Source organism: Polypterus senegalus, chromosome 7 (genome assembly GCF_016835505.1).
Source record: "Polypterus senegalus isolate Bchr_013 chromosome 7, ASM1683550v1, whole genome shotgun sequence".
In the NCBI taxonomy this organism is placed as follows: Eukaryota; Metazoa; Chordata; class Cladistia; order Polypteriformes; family Polypteridae; genus Polypterus; species Polypterus senegalus.
The window spans coordinates 152,247,102-152,260,330 of record NC_053160.1 but is presented as its reverse complement, the minus strand read 5'-3'; the positions used below and the strand labels follow the sequence as shown (position 1 = coordinate 152,260,330).

At 36.0% G+C, this 13,229-nt stretch overlaps 1 protein-coding gene across 1 annotated transcript in view; it reads right to left on the bottom strand.

Annotated features, from left to right (window-relative positions):
* The window catches only part of snx30 (sorting nexin family member 30), a 63,705-nt gene that overhangs the window by 32,004 nt on the left and 18,472 nt on the right, over nucleotides 1–13,229 (bottom strand). The gene's annotated exons all lie outside the window — the stretch shown is intronic.

Sequence of the window (13,229 nt, the reverse complement as noted above, 5' to 3'; positions counted from 1 at the left end):
GAAATCCAATAATGTAATAAAAAGCAAACAGTACTTTAAGGAATGTTTAGTTACACCTTGTTATCAATATCTATAAAAAGTCACTATTTTTTGGAATTCTGCTCTTCCCTGTCAACAACCAGAAAAACCATTGAAAAGGTCAAAAGTAAGACATGAAGAAAACCAAACTTCAAAGATTCATTTTTTTTTTTATTAACACTACCAGTCAAAACTTTTAGAACACTTCAGGTTTTTTCCAGTTTTTCTTCAAATTTGATCAGCCGAAATGCAATGAATGACCTAAATCATGAAAAGGTAAGCAGTGAACTGCCAAAGGTTTACATTTAAAGTTTAAGTTAGCAATACTAAAAAAAGGAAATTTCAGAATATTAAAAATGAGCCAACAACTAATAGGTTACAGCCTACAGATGTTCTGCAGTAATTAAAGTTAACTAAGCCTCACAAGTTGAAGCAAACAATTTGCACAGGTGTCCCAATTTCTGTTGATTACCTAAAGCCCCCTGTCTGTTGGAGTTGCAACAGACTGTGTTACTACACCCTCTACACACTAGAAAGTTGTAAATTCCAATGATAACAGAAATAAAACAGCAATTAACCAATGAAATGACACATAATTAACCTTAGAAGTGTAAGCCTTTCATTTTGAAAAAATTGCAAATAAAATAAAAAAAAATCAGTGTCCGCGAGTACAGTGTCCTACACAATCCAAAGGCAACTGGAAGAAACTCTGATAGGGTCTGTCAGATCTCTTCCTAAGTCACATAAGATTCTCTGAGAGTCACCAGCTTGTGTGATATTCAAACACAGCTTAACAGTGGTCGAAAAAAGCCTTAGTTTCTACTGTGAAGAGGGGAGTTTGTGCTGCAGGTTTGGTAGGGCAAGTGGCAGTAAGAAAGCCATTCCTTAAAGGACAAAATCAGGCCTTAAAATACTGACTGTGGAGTACTGCAGACTGAAAGAAAGTCTTATGGACAGATAAATCAAAAATTGAAATCTTTGGTTTATCGCGCATGGTATTGTATGCCGTTGAGTAGGTGAAAGGATGGGTCCTCAGTGTGCGAAACCAACTGTCAAAGATAGAGGAGAAAGTGTGATGGGTCTTGGGTTCTTTTGCTGGAGGTGGTTGGTGACTTACACAAAGTGTAAGTGACTGACATTTTGTCTGTTATATCAGCAGAAGGTGGCTACTTTGATGAATCAAACATTTGGAGAAAATGATGTACACTTAATGATTATTTGACTTATTTTTTTATTTGCCATTGTTTATTTTTTATGCCAGTGTAATATATTGTCCAAGTAGTACTTCAGAGGGTGTAGTAACACAGTCTGTTCCAACTCTGCTTTAAGACAGACAGAGGGTTTTAAGTAATTGATAGAGGTTGGGACACCCATGCAAACTGTTTGTTTCAATTTTGAAGGCTTAATTTACTTGAATTGCTACAAAACATCTGTAGGTTGTAACCTATTAGTTGTTCCCTGAAGAAAGCCCTTTTGTAATATTCTGAAATTTCCTTTTTCCAGTTTTTGACAACCAAAACTTGAAATTTAAACCTCTAGCAGTTTACTGCTTACCTTTTCACCATTTTAGGCCATTTATTGCATTTCAACTGACTACATTTGATGAAAAAAAGTGGAAAAACTGAGGTGTTCTAAAACTTTTGGCCGGTAGTGTATGTGTTTAACATTTTTTAAAAATTTTCACACTATTTTTTACTTTAGTATTTGAGTTATTTCAATTTAACCAAACAAGTAAAGACAGCAGGAGGCTATTTAAAGTTTAAAAACCATTGCGACTTTCTTCCCATATCTGTTGTACATTTCTTTGTCCAAAAAAAAAATAAAAAAAAAAAAATACATCAGTACTTATTGATGTGCACTTCTATGACAATCCAATTGATTGAGCGGTACAGATTCCTACACTGTCACAACACAAATATTTACACATACTTGTGGTACATTTTGAAGTTTCAAAGAAAATCACTCTTAAGACTGTAGCCTCATGAGTTGTTTGCATATAAATGATATATATATATCTGTCACACATGTTCACATGTTCAAAGGGTCCAAGTGAGCGTGAAATAATTAAAGATAAGGGATTGGAACGAAGTGTTAATACCTTTCTCCCTTGTTTAAAAGAACAACAGAAGATTAACAACTCTTTTCCAATCCAGTCCCACTTGGTACCATCTTTTCTGGCTCATTGTAAAAGCATCACTTCCACCCCATCTTTGATGACATCACTCCTGGCCAGCCATGTTGATGCCACTTCCGGTCCACCTCTGATGACATCACTTCCAGCCACCCAGGATGATGTCATATCCTATCTTCCCTGAACTTCCTTCACCCTGCCATTATATAAATAACCCAACTGTCTGCCTTGTTTTGTCTATTGTTTTTTCAGCTTTTTGACCATTTTCCAGCCTTTTTTGAGTACCTGGATGCCGGACATTATACAGGGAAAGTTCTCCAAATCTTTTTCTTGGTTTTTGTTCTCTAATTTCATCACATATATACACACACCCCCTGATATAAAAACATATACATACACACAATACTACTATTACTACTACTACTATCAACAGTAATATTTATATGCGTTAAAAGAACAATCAAACACGGCATATTTGATACCTGTCATGCATGTGCGTGAGGTATGTGGGGTTCACTCAACCCTGCTAAATAACATTCTGAAAGTTTCATGCATAGCATTAACAGTTCCGCCTTTTATTTTAATTTTAGTATTACCATTTTTACAGTAAAAGTAGGGTCAAACCTCTTTTTAAATTCTCTGTATCTCTGATGAACTACAAGCCTAAGTATGAAGCAAATCCAAGATGGTTAATCAGGGACATGTTCTATAGCCTGCTGATCTGACAAGGATTGACTCAAATGAAAACACCACAATTATAGCAGCCCCTCTCTTTTTCAGCAGTACAAATTTCTCCAAAGCAAACACAATAAAGGGACTGTCTAGTTAAAAAAAAGCAAGTCTCTGCAGCAATAGAGACAGACTGCCTAAAGCATACTACAGAAAAACTACTACGGAGTATACCTTAATGGTTGTGGTTGTGACAAAACCGTTTGTTCCTCACACTGTTACTACTATTTACTATTTGAATTATATTGAAAATATCCCAGAAAATATGAAACTAAGTCCTTTGATTAGCTTTTCTTAAGATTTTAAGTTTTAGGGAGCATATATTTGCCTTCCTGAAAGCATAGACCTACAGTGAGGTAGGTATGCGAGTTGTTTCATTTTATGAATCCAATTACATTACACAAGACTAGGAAACAGTGCATGTTCATAGATTTAACATCTGTGTTCTGAACTAAAAACTAAAGTGCAAAAAAAAAAGTACTCAATAAAACTGATAAAATCAAATACTAGTAAACGTTAAAATGTTAAACATAAAAAAAAAAAAAAGCTAAGCATTTAAACATTCTATAAAAGACTTCCACAAGACCAGCAACAGCAGCAATTAGGCACACCCACAAAAAATAAACGCCAGTAACAATATCATATTGAATATTTTATGTTGTTTTACTTATCAGTATGATGCTACACAAACAATACTGTGTTTTTTTTTATTATACTGGTAAATAAAAATGACATAAAATACTGTTTAATGTACATAAATGTTTACTAATATAAACAAGTTTGTCTTCAGCATTAATTAGTATAATTAAAACCTACAAACCAACATATAACAAAGAGACCGAGTGCATTATGTCCTTGAATAATAGATGCACATTGAAATAACCTTAATTAAGGGGCTACACATTGTACAAAACACAAAGTTACAATGCCCTTTTGTTCACAATTAGTCAATCAAATTCTCCAAAGAGCACATCAAGTGGTAATGATAACAAAGAAAAGGGGCAAAATGTAAAAAAGTATTTTGTGAAGATTAACCCATTTTACTCATTCATGAGGTAAGAAATCAAATAAATCAGAAGATGGCCATAGCTATGGAGTAAGTGGGTTATTTTTCCCAATCAAACACAAAGAATACTATCGTGAACTTTTATATGTTGTTGATCTGCAGCCAATATGACATAATCAAATTGTCCAAATACTAAAAATTTTTAGCTGACCCACATTTTGTTCACCTTCTCTATTTAAAAGAGAAGATATGTATGTATGCACGTCTTGGAAACAACTTTAACAATACACATTTTTATTAGCATTCAGTTACATTAGTGATTTGCTACGAAGCATCTTGATAGCAACATTTGTAATGTTCATTGGTCAACCTATGAATATTTGTCTGCGTTAAACTAACATTCTATCAGGGGACTGGAACCCTCCTTGTTCTGCTGTCATCAGCTTTACCTCCGATTACCTAAGAACTTGATGAATAAAAAAAAAAGGAGCTGAAGAAAACAGATACATTCATTAGTAATCATAACATCATTATTTTGCACTACTGGTGTCCGATGGCTTTAAAGAAAACTGTAAATATTTTACTTTTTATATTCCTCTTAAATATGTATCTATTAATAATATTTAACAAGGCTTTAGTTATATCCATAAATTTGATTTCCATGCAAATATCTCTCTATTATAATAAAAGAAATCCTGAGACAAGATGAGACTTTTTAGCCTGGGACAAGACATGACTTTTTCAGAGAGATACTTTCATGTCCCGTGAGACGAGACTTTGTGCCAAGAGATTCAACCACTCCCGGGGCAGGAAATAAAAGACAAAGAGTAGATGACAAAGTAGAATGTCATAAAGAATTCAAAAACATGGTGGATACACATGCAGAGCAGGTTAGAGATAATGAAAGTACTAAAATTCGAAAGTCTCAAAAAAATGATACGGAAATGACTCAGTAAAATAACGGAACAGCAAAAAGAGATCGAATATATTGTTCGGATTTACACGGATTTAAGTCGGAGACTTGTAGATTGTCTAATTTGTGTTGCCATGAGAGAAAAGTAGTGTTTCTTCCCAATGAAGAGGCGTATCTGTGAGAAAACATTTGTTGTTTGGTGAAAGTGAAATCCACATACACAAATGGCAGAGACGCGAAGAGGCTGGCACATAGCACAGACCGGTGGGGGGGCGGAATGTTGGCGAGTAAAGCGAGCAGGGGGCAAACTCCCCTAGTTTTTCATGTTATTGAAATTCAGTGGTACCAGTATTAATGCTGCTATCTCACTGTTTTGGAGACAAAATCAATTAAAATCAATTATTATCTATATATAGATCAGTTTTTCTCAATCTTTTAAGTGTCGTGACCCCCTTGTTAATTTTTTCAAAACCCACCAGGGTACCCCTTGGAAATCTGATCACAATCAGCGGAACACCCTCTTAATGATTTGAGTGCGGTCATCAGACCCAGTGGCAGCAAACCCGTGACCCAAACCGACTGAAAAACACTGGTATAGTTTCTATGTAATAACATGTTTGTATGGCCTTTCACCAAATACTTTGTTTTTCTTCACATCTCGGAGATGTACAGTTTAGTTTGACTCATGATTCTAATTTGGCCCAGCATAAGCGAGTGTGGATGAATAAACCACTGCTACATTAAAATGTACATCTATGCATGGTTCTAGTCTTGCACCCAGTTTGCCTGGGAAAGGTACCACCACTCTATTAATAGAATAATCAGGTTTGTAAAAGTAATGAATCTAAGAATAAATAATTACACTTCATTTTTTGTCTTCACTTGTAAAACAAATCACAGTAGAAAACACATAATTTACTGCTCAGGTTTTTGCCTGCATCTACCACACACCCTCTGTGCTCTCCTGAATGACACTAATTCAATACATTTATGTTCAATGACATTAAGTATAATGATGAATCAAAAATGATCTGGCAAAGTGTATAGACACCAGATATTGTTTGTTTGAATGGCCTCTGAATGAGAGTTAACCAAACTAATGAGCACATGCTGTAAAGCATGACTCTTTACACTTTATTTCGTCAAGTGGTTTTAAATGTACTGTTTTGGCTGGAAGCTATCCAAGGTTTACTGTGGTAATTCCGTGATTTGTTAAAGAGAAAACGTTTTCACCTTATATAGCTTTGGCTTTAATGGATTTTGGCTATGTTTTTCCCACTCCTCTATTTACAAGCCTTCAGCAGTTCACTTTACACAACATATGGAAGTACACTTGCATAGCTTCTGATAATAGTCTTAAAATCAGTTTGATACTCAACACAGAAACAGAAGTATTACATGTACATAAGTAATATTATACTGTAGAATAACTAAACCTCTCTGTCTCTCTGTATGTATATTATATATATATATATATATATATATATATACACATAGACACACATATACATATATATTATCATTACACACATCATTTTGACTCGCCCTGTACATGAAAATCATTGGGAACTTGGATGCTGAGCTTTAATGAAGTTTCCTGGAGTAGCACCAAAGTAACTGCCTGCCATTGGTATATGCTAAACACTGCATGAGTGAATAGACAGCCACAAAGAAGATGAATTAAATATGCTGTAATTGTTAATTTGATAAATGTGTATAGCTCATATTTATATAAAAAATGTTTAATAGAAATTTGACCCTGGCTGCTAATAAACCTCATGCAGTAATATTAGGTCTGCAGTTCAAGAATGACAAGCTTAAATGCCATTACTGACCCAAATATTTCACTCAAAATTACCTAAAACATTAAAACCATGTGGTAGTGCAGATATTAGACACTACCATTTTAAGTGAAGTTACAGGAACCATTCCTTCTATTTAGGGACTCCAGTAAATCAAAGAAACACTTAGGATACAGAAATCAATAATCCATCTTATTCAAGTTTGATATCTGAGCTCATCTAATTGAACTAGACCAGGTAAAGCACAATTCAGTAAATACTACACAAATACAGCTTTATAATTTTCTAATATAATATATATATATATATATATATATATATATATATATACAGTATATGGTAAATGCAGAAAAATTTCTTCACATGCCTTATTCTTGTCTGAGCCTTTCCTGTCAGGACCAAGTGCAAAGCAAGAACCATCCATGGATGTGATGTTAGCCGATCTCAAGAATCATTAATACTCAGCCCCACCCACAAACGTACAGAGCCAATTCAGACCGGACAAATAACCAAAAGTGTTTTTAAAACAGAAAAAGCCAACTCAGATATGAGGAAATCACGTAAACTCCACACAGACAATGAGATGGCTGACATCTGAAACCAGGACCATGTACTTTTAAAGGAGTACTCTACCCAAAAATGGTATAATATATATATATCTTGACCCATGTAATTTGTAGTAATTGAACTGCAAACGTAATTTAAGGAACTATGACTTATATTGACTACAGCTTTGATAGAGCTGTCTCGAGTGCTATTTACACTAAAACTATACTGCTCAAAAAAATTAAAGGAACACTTTTTAATCAGAGTATAGCATAAAGTCAATGAAACTTCTGGGATATTAATCTGGTCAGTTAAGTAGCAGAGGGGGTTGTTAATCAGTTTCAGCTGCTGTGGTGTTAATGAAATTAACAACAGATGCACTAGAGGGGCAACAATGAGATGACCCCCAAAACAGGAATGGTTTAACAGGTGGAGGCCACTGACATTTTTCCCTCCTCATCTTTTCTGACTGTTTCTTCACTAGTTTTGCATTTGGCTACAGTCAGTGTCACTACTGGTAGCATGAGGTGATACCTGGACCCTACAGAGGTTGCACAGGTAGTCCAACTTCTCCAGGATGGCACATCAATACGTGTCATTGCCAGAAGGTTTGCTGTGTCTCCCTGCACAGTCTCAAGGGCATGGAGGAGATTCTAGGAGACAAGCAGTTACTCTAGGAGAGCTGGAGAGGGCCATAGAAGGTCCATAACCCATCAGCAGGACCAGTATCTGCTCCTTTGGGCAAGGAGGAACAGGATGAGCACTGCCAGAGCACTGCCAGAGCCCTACAAAATGACCTCCAGTAGGCCACTGGTGTGAATGTCTCTGACCAAACAATCAGAAACAGACTTCATGAGGGTTGCCTGAGGGCCCAAATGTCTACTGCGCCCTGTGCTCACTGCACAGCACCGGGGAGCTCAATTGGCATTTGCCATAGAATACCAGAATTGGCAGGTCCACCACTGGCGTCCTGTGCTTTTCACAGATGAGAGCAGGTTCACCCTGAGTATATGTGAAAGGCGTGAAAGGGTCAGGAGAAGCCGTGGAGAATATTATGCTGCCTGTAACATCGTTTAGCATGACTGGTTTGGTGGTGGGTCAGTGATGATCTTGGAGGCATATCCATGGAGCGACTCACAGACCTCTACAGGCTAGACAACTGCATCTTGACTGCCATTAGGTATCAGGATGAAATCCTTGGACCCATTGTCAGACCCTACGCTGGTGCAGTAGGTCCTGGTTTCCTCTAATGCACGACAATGCCCGGCCTCATGTGGCAAGAGTATGCAGGCAGTACCTGGAGGATGAAGGAATTGAAACAATTGAATGGCCTTCACGATCCCCTGACTTAAACCCAATAGAACATCTGTGGGACATTATGTTTCGGTCCATTAGGCGCCACCAGGTTGCTCCTCAGACTGTACAACAGCTCAGGGATGCCCTCATACAGATCTGGGAGGAAATGCCACAAGACACCATCCGTCGTCTCATTAGGAGCATGCCCCGACATTGTCAAGCATGCATACATGCTCATGGGGGCCACACAAGATACTGAAAAGCATTTTGAGTAGCAGAAATTAAGCTTTTGAAAAAATGGACTAGCCTGCCACATCTTCATTTCACTCTGATTTTAGGGTGTCTACACAATTGAGCCCTCTGTAGGCAGAAAACTTTTATTTCCATTAAAAGACTTGGCATCCTTTTGTTCCTAAGACATTGCCCTGTCGTTATTTGTATAGATATCCAACTTCATATTGAGATCTGATGTATCTAATGTGTTTCTTTAAAGTGTTCCTTTAATTTTTGTGAGCAGTGTATATAAAAGTAAAAAAAGAAAATGAGTGCTAAAATAAAATATTAAAATCAGAAATCTTTTCTTCCTAAACCAGTATCTCAAAACAAAATTTAAAAAATATTAATTTTGTAAAACAAATTTAGTGCAAAGTACACAACTTATTTATTTTAGGTTAAAGTGGAAGTATGAAGACAGCAAACTGAGCTTGAAGTGAAAGTCACTAAAGCACATACTGTTTCTGTTTTAAGAATGCAGAATAAATCGGAAGATAAAATCATGCCAGTGGCTAAAAATAGGACATGATGTATATAAGGAAGGCAGGTTGGCACTGTGGTTAGGGCTGCATGAGTGGGGTATCTATCTAGGCATTGTTTTCATGTCTAAAATTTGTTTTTTTCGTCTCTAGTTACTCCAGTTTCCCTACCACCTCTCAAAGAAATGCATGTTAGGGCTGTTGGAAATTGTAAACTGGCTATTTGAAAGTGTGAGCCTGGATATTTGTATATGAGAGTAGGCACACCACCTACATTCTACAACCTGGAACTGGACTAAGTAGGTTTAAGAATGGTTATACTGTACAAAAGATTTGTGTTATTACATCGCTTCAGTATTATTCACTTTTGGGTATCAAATGTTTGATTAACACCATGGGTTTGCTTCAATAAATTCATGTGTTGTGTGTCTCACTACGTATTTCAGGAGGACTGCACCAATTTAAAAAAAAAGAGTATAAGTTCTTTGTGTTGCTTGCCATTTGCCGTGACAAGGGAAAGAAGATATATAGCTAAGTTGCCTCAGGTTCATTTTAACTTGCATTTCAAGCCACTGTAGTGAGCAAATACAACTGGTGCTTTTCTTCTTTTTGTGCAAGCTCAGTTTTCATTTTGGACGCATTTTCCTTTTTAGTCAATTTAACTCTAATCAATTATAGTATAATTGCTGTGCTTTTTCCAGTTTGAAAGAGACTCAGTTAACGGCTCAAACCTGTGACCAGTTGTAACTTTGAAGACCCTAGCCACTCTGTCACTCCAGTGATCAGGTTATAGAATAAAAGTCCACTATCTTAACTCCAAATCTCATCTCCCTTAAATTAACTTAAAAAGAGATCAGATGTGCTAATGATGGATGGCATATTAAATTCCACACATACCAGTTAAGGTACCTGAAAATTTTTAGTTTTTATTCTGTACTTCCAGAAGAAGGCAGAGTGTAGCAAAAATAATCACTGACCATCCCTATCAGTAACCAGTAGATCTGTAACTTAAGGCCATTGAAGAACTTAAAATGCATTTTTTTTTCCAAATAGTGAGAAGTCGAAATTTGTTTTTCAAATCTGGAAACTGCACACCTTTTCCCACTTAGGTGAAGAACAAATAGTTCTAGTAAATTCCAAACTGCAAGTTAACTCCTGCTTGCAAGTTAAAGAATGGGAAATAATTTGTTCTCTTAAGTATATTATTAAAAACAATCTTCGTAAACTGCATGGCTTTGAATTTTAGCATAATGCAATATGATAAATATTTTCAAGAAGTTACAGTGCCTTGTTAATTTGATGGATGTTTAAATTTATTTGTTAATATTTTCAAGTATAACATTGGTCAACCACTGAAACAACTACATTTGACACAGTAACATGGAGCACAAGTAGCATTAAAAACTTTATTAAAAAAGGACCAATACTCATGATAATCTGATTTTTTACATTCTCCATGTTTCATATATGGATGAAGTACTGTTTTTGTCAAAAAACTAACTTTGGATTCTAAAAAGAAAATATATTTTGATATCCCTGGAACATGGTTTTTGAGAATTTTTTTGTTTAGATCAGTGTCAGTGTGTTTAAGGTAAAACTTTGTGGAAACTTTAACCTAAGACCAATTTTTATAGCTTGCACTCACTAGGCATAAGTATGTATTTGATTTTGGGTGAATTTCAGTGTCACACACAGGCACATGGGAGATAATCAATGGGCTTGGATAGACACGATATGTCAAAACAGACATTAATGGGATGCATTAGTGCCTTTCTCTGTCTTCCCTCCTGACCCTCCGAACAGAAGCTTGCCTAAACTCCAGCTTCAGTTCCAAAACCTTCCATATCAGTGACATCACTTCTGGTTCTGGTCACTTAGACACAACCCTTCCTCCTAAGCAGCTATAAAAACAGCCACTCTTCCCTCACTCCTCAGTCCCGTTTTGTACAGTCCTAAGTGACAACTCAAGCCTTATTGAAACGCATTACACAGGAATTCGAATATACAGGGTGGAACCCCATACCTTTTTCTTGTCTCGCCTTTTTTTCTTACACCAGGTATTCAGCCTCAAGCCTTTTAAAGTACTGAGTTTTTAAAGGCAATACCAATGAGAAACAAACCACTCCTCAGATGTTCACAAAACTGGCACACTCATTTAAGACTTTGAAAGAATGACTTTTGTTAATTTTTAGTTCAATCCAAAGCTCAGGATTTGAGCTTTTAAGTAACAAACGCAGCAATCGTATTGCATTCTTCATATATATAGTATTTTGACAAATTCACATTATATATTGAGCTCATGGTATAAATATGGACAAAGTCATGTGCTGGCCATATCATATTTCTTATTTATTGGTTAAATTACTAGCCTGTTTTATTATTCAAGACATGCAAATTCAGCACACAGAAATCAAATAATGGCTGATTACTTGATATATTTAAACAGCACGTCACTGTTCATGTATTTTTATAAATATTGTGCTTATTTTGTTTTTTTAAAGGTGAAGGATAAATTAAATAGGCTGAAATCTAACAAATTACCAGGACCTGACAATACTCATCATCAAGTGCTTATGGACGTTAGTGAATGCATATAAAACCTTGATGCATATATTTGGCGTTTATATTAAAAAGGATGATTGGGCTTGATGGGTTGACGGGTGCAAAGCTTGCTAAAAACACAAGAGGCGAGAGGTTATGTTGCAAGGAACTGCATCAGAATTAGGCAAGGTTAAAAAACGGTGTCCCTCACGGGACAATTGTTATATTTACAAGTGGTGCAGACAGACATAGAAATAAGATGCTGATTTGTGGCGGATGAAATTCAATGTAAGTAAACACAAGATATTAAGCAGAGAAAGTAAAAATGTTAGATTTGAATACACAATGGGAGGTCTAAAACTTGAAAGTACTCCCTTATGAGAAGGATCTAGGAGTCACATTGGAATTGTCACTATTTACATCTGGACAGTGTATAGAAACGATGAAGAAGGTTAACAGAATGTTGGGTTATATATCATAATATATGGAGTAAAAGTCAAGGAATATTGCAGGTTTACAGTTTTAGTCTGCATTTTTCAAAAAAGACATAGTATAGCTACAGAAAGTCCAAAGAAGAGTGACTAGGTTGATTACAGGACTAAGATATATGAGTTGCAGTATGAGAAGAGATTGAAAAAGATGAATATTTTCAGTTTATGCAAACAGATTAACCGGTAACATGCTTTAAGTATTTAAAATTGTGAAAAGAATTAGTACAGTGAATCCCAGGTGTTACTTTAAATAACTTCTGCAACAAACACACGGGACACTTATTGAAAATTGTTAAGGGCAGGCTTTGCACAAATATTAGAAAGTTTTTCTACATATTCAATGGTTCATAGACACAAGGGATAAGTTAGCAAGTAGAGTGATGGAGTGTAGAACTTTAGGGAACTGATGTTACTCTGGACTAGTGTTGTGTTTTAACTGGGATCAAGTACTAAACTACCAAATGTTTAAAACAGTACTATATCAGCATTATGCATAATTCAATAATTTTATGACCAGGACTTTAAGTGGGCCTATATATAAGCAAGCTAACACAAATAGAGAGTACCAGCAATTGTTTCCAATTCAAGTACCTCTTCCTACATAAAAATGTGATTGAAATTGCTTTACATTGCCTTTATTGAAAAGTAACCTCTGTGTATTAAAAAAGGCACATAAACAGGGCAGTCAACGTGAGAAATTGCAATGCGTTGCCTATAAGGCAGAAGATGCATATCTGCAAGCCTCATATGGACCATGGCAGAAACATGGAATAGTATGGCAGTTGGGTTGACTCAGATCTTGGGCAACTTTAGTGCTGCGGAGGCAAATGGCACGTGTGTGGTGTGGGGCGGCAGGGGGAGTTATTTGCTTTAGGGATGGAATGATACTGATAATGGTATTGGATTTTGGTCCGATAGAGTGCTCATGTAATTGTATTCGTAAAAATACCCCGATGCATATAACTTATAATAGATACTGTAGCTAGATACAGTCATGGCCGAAA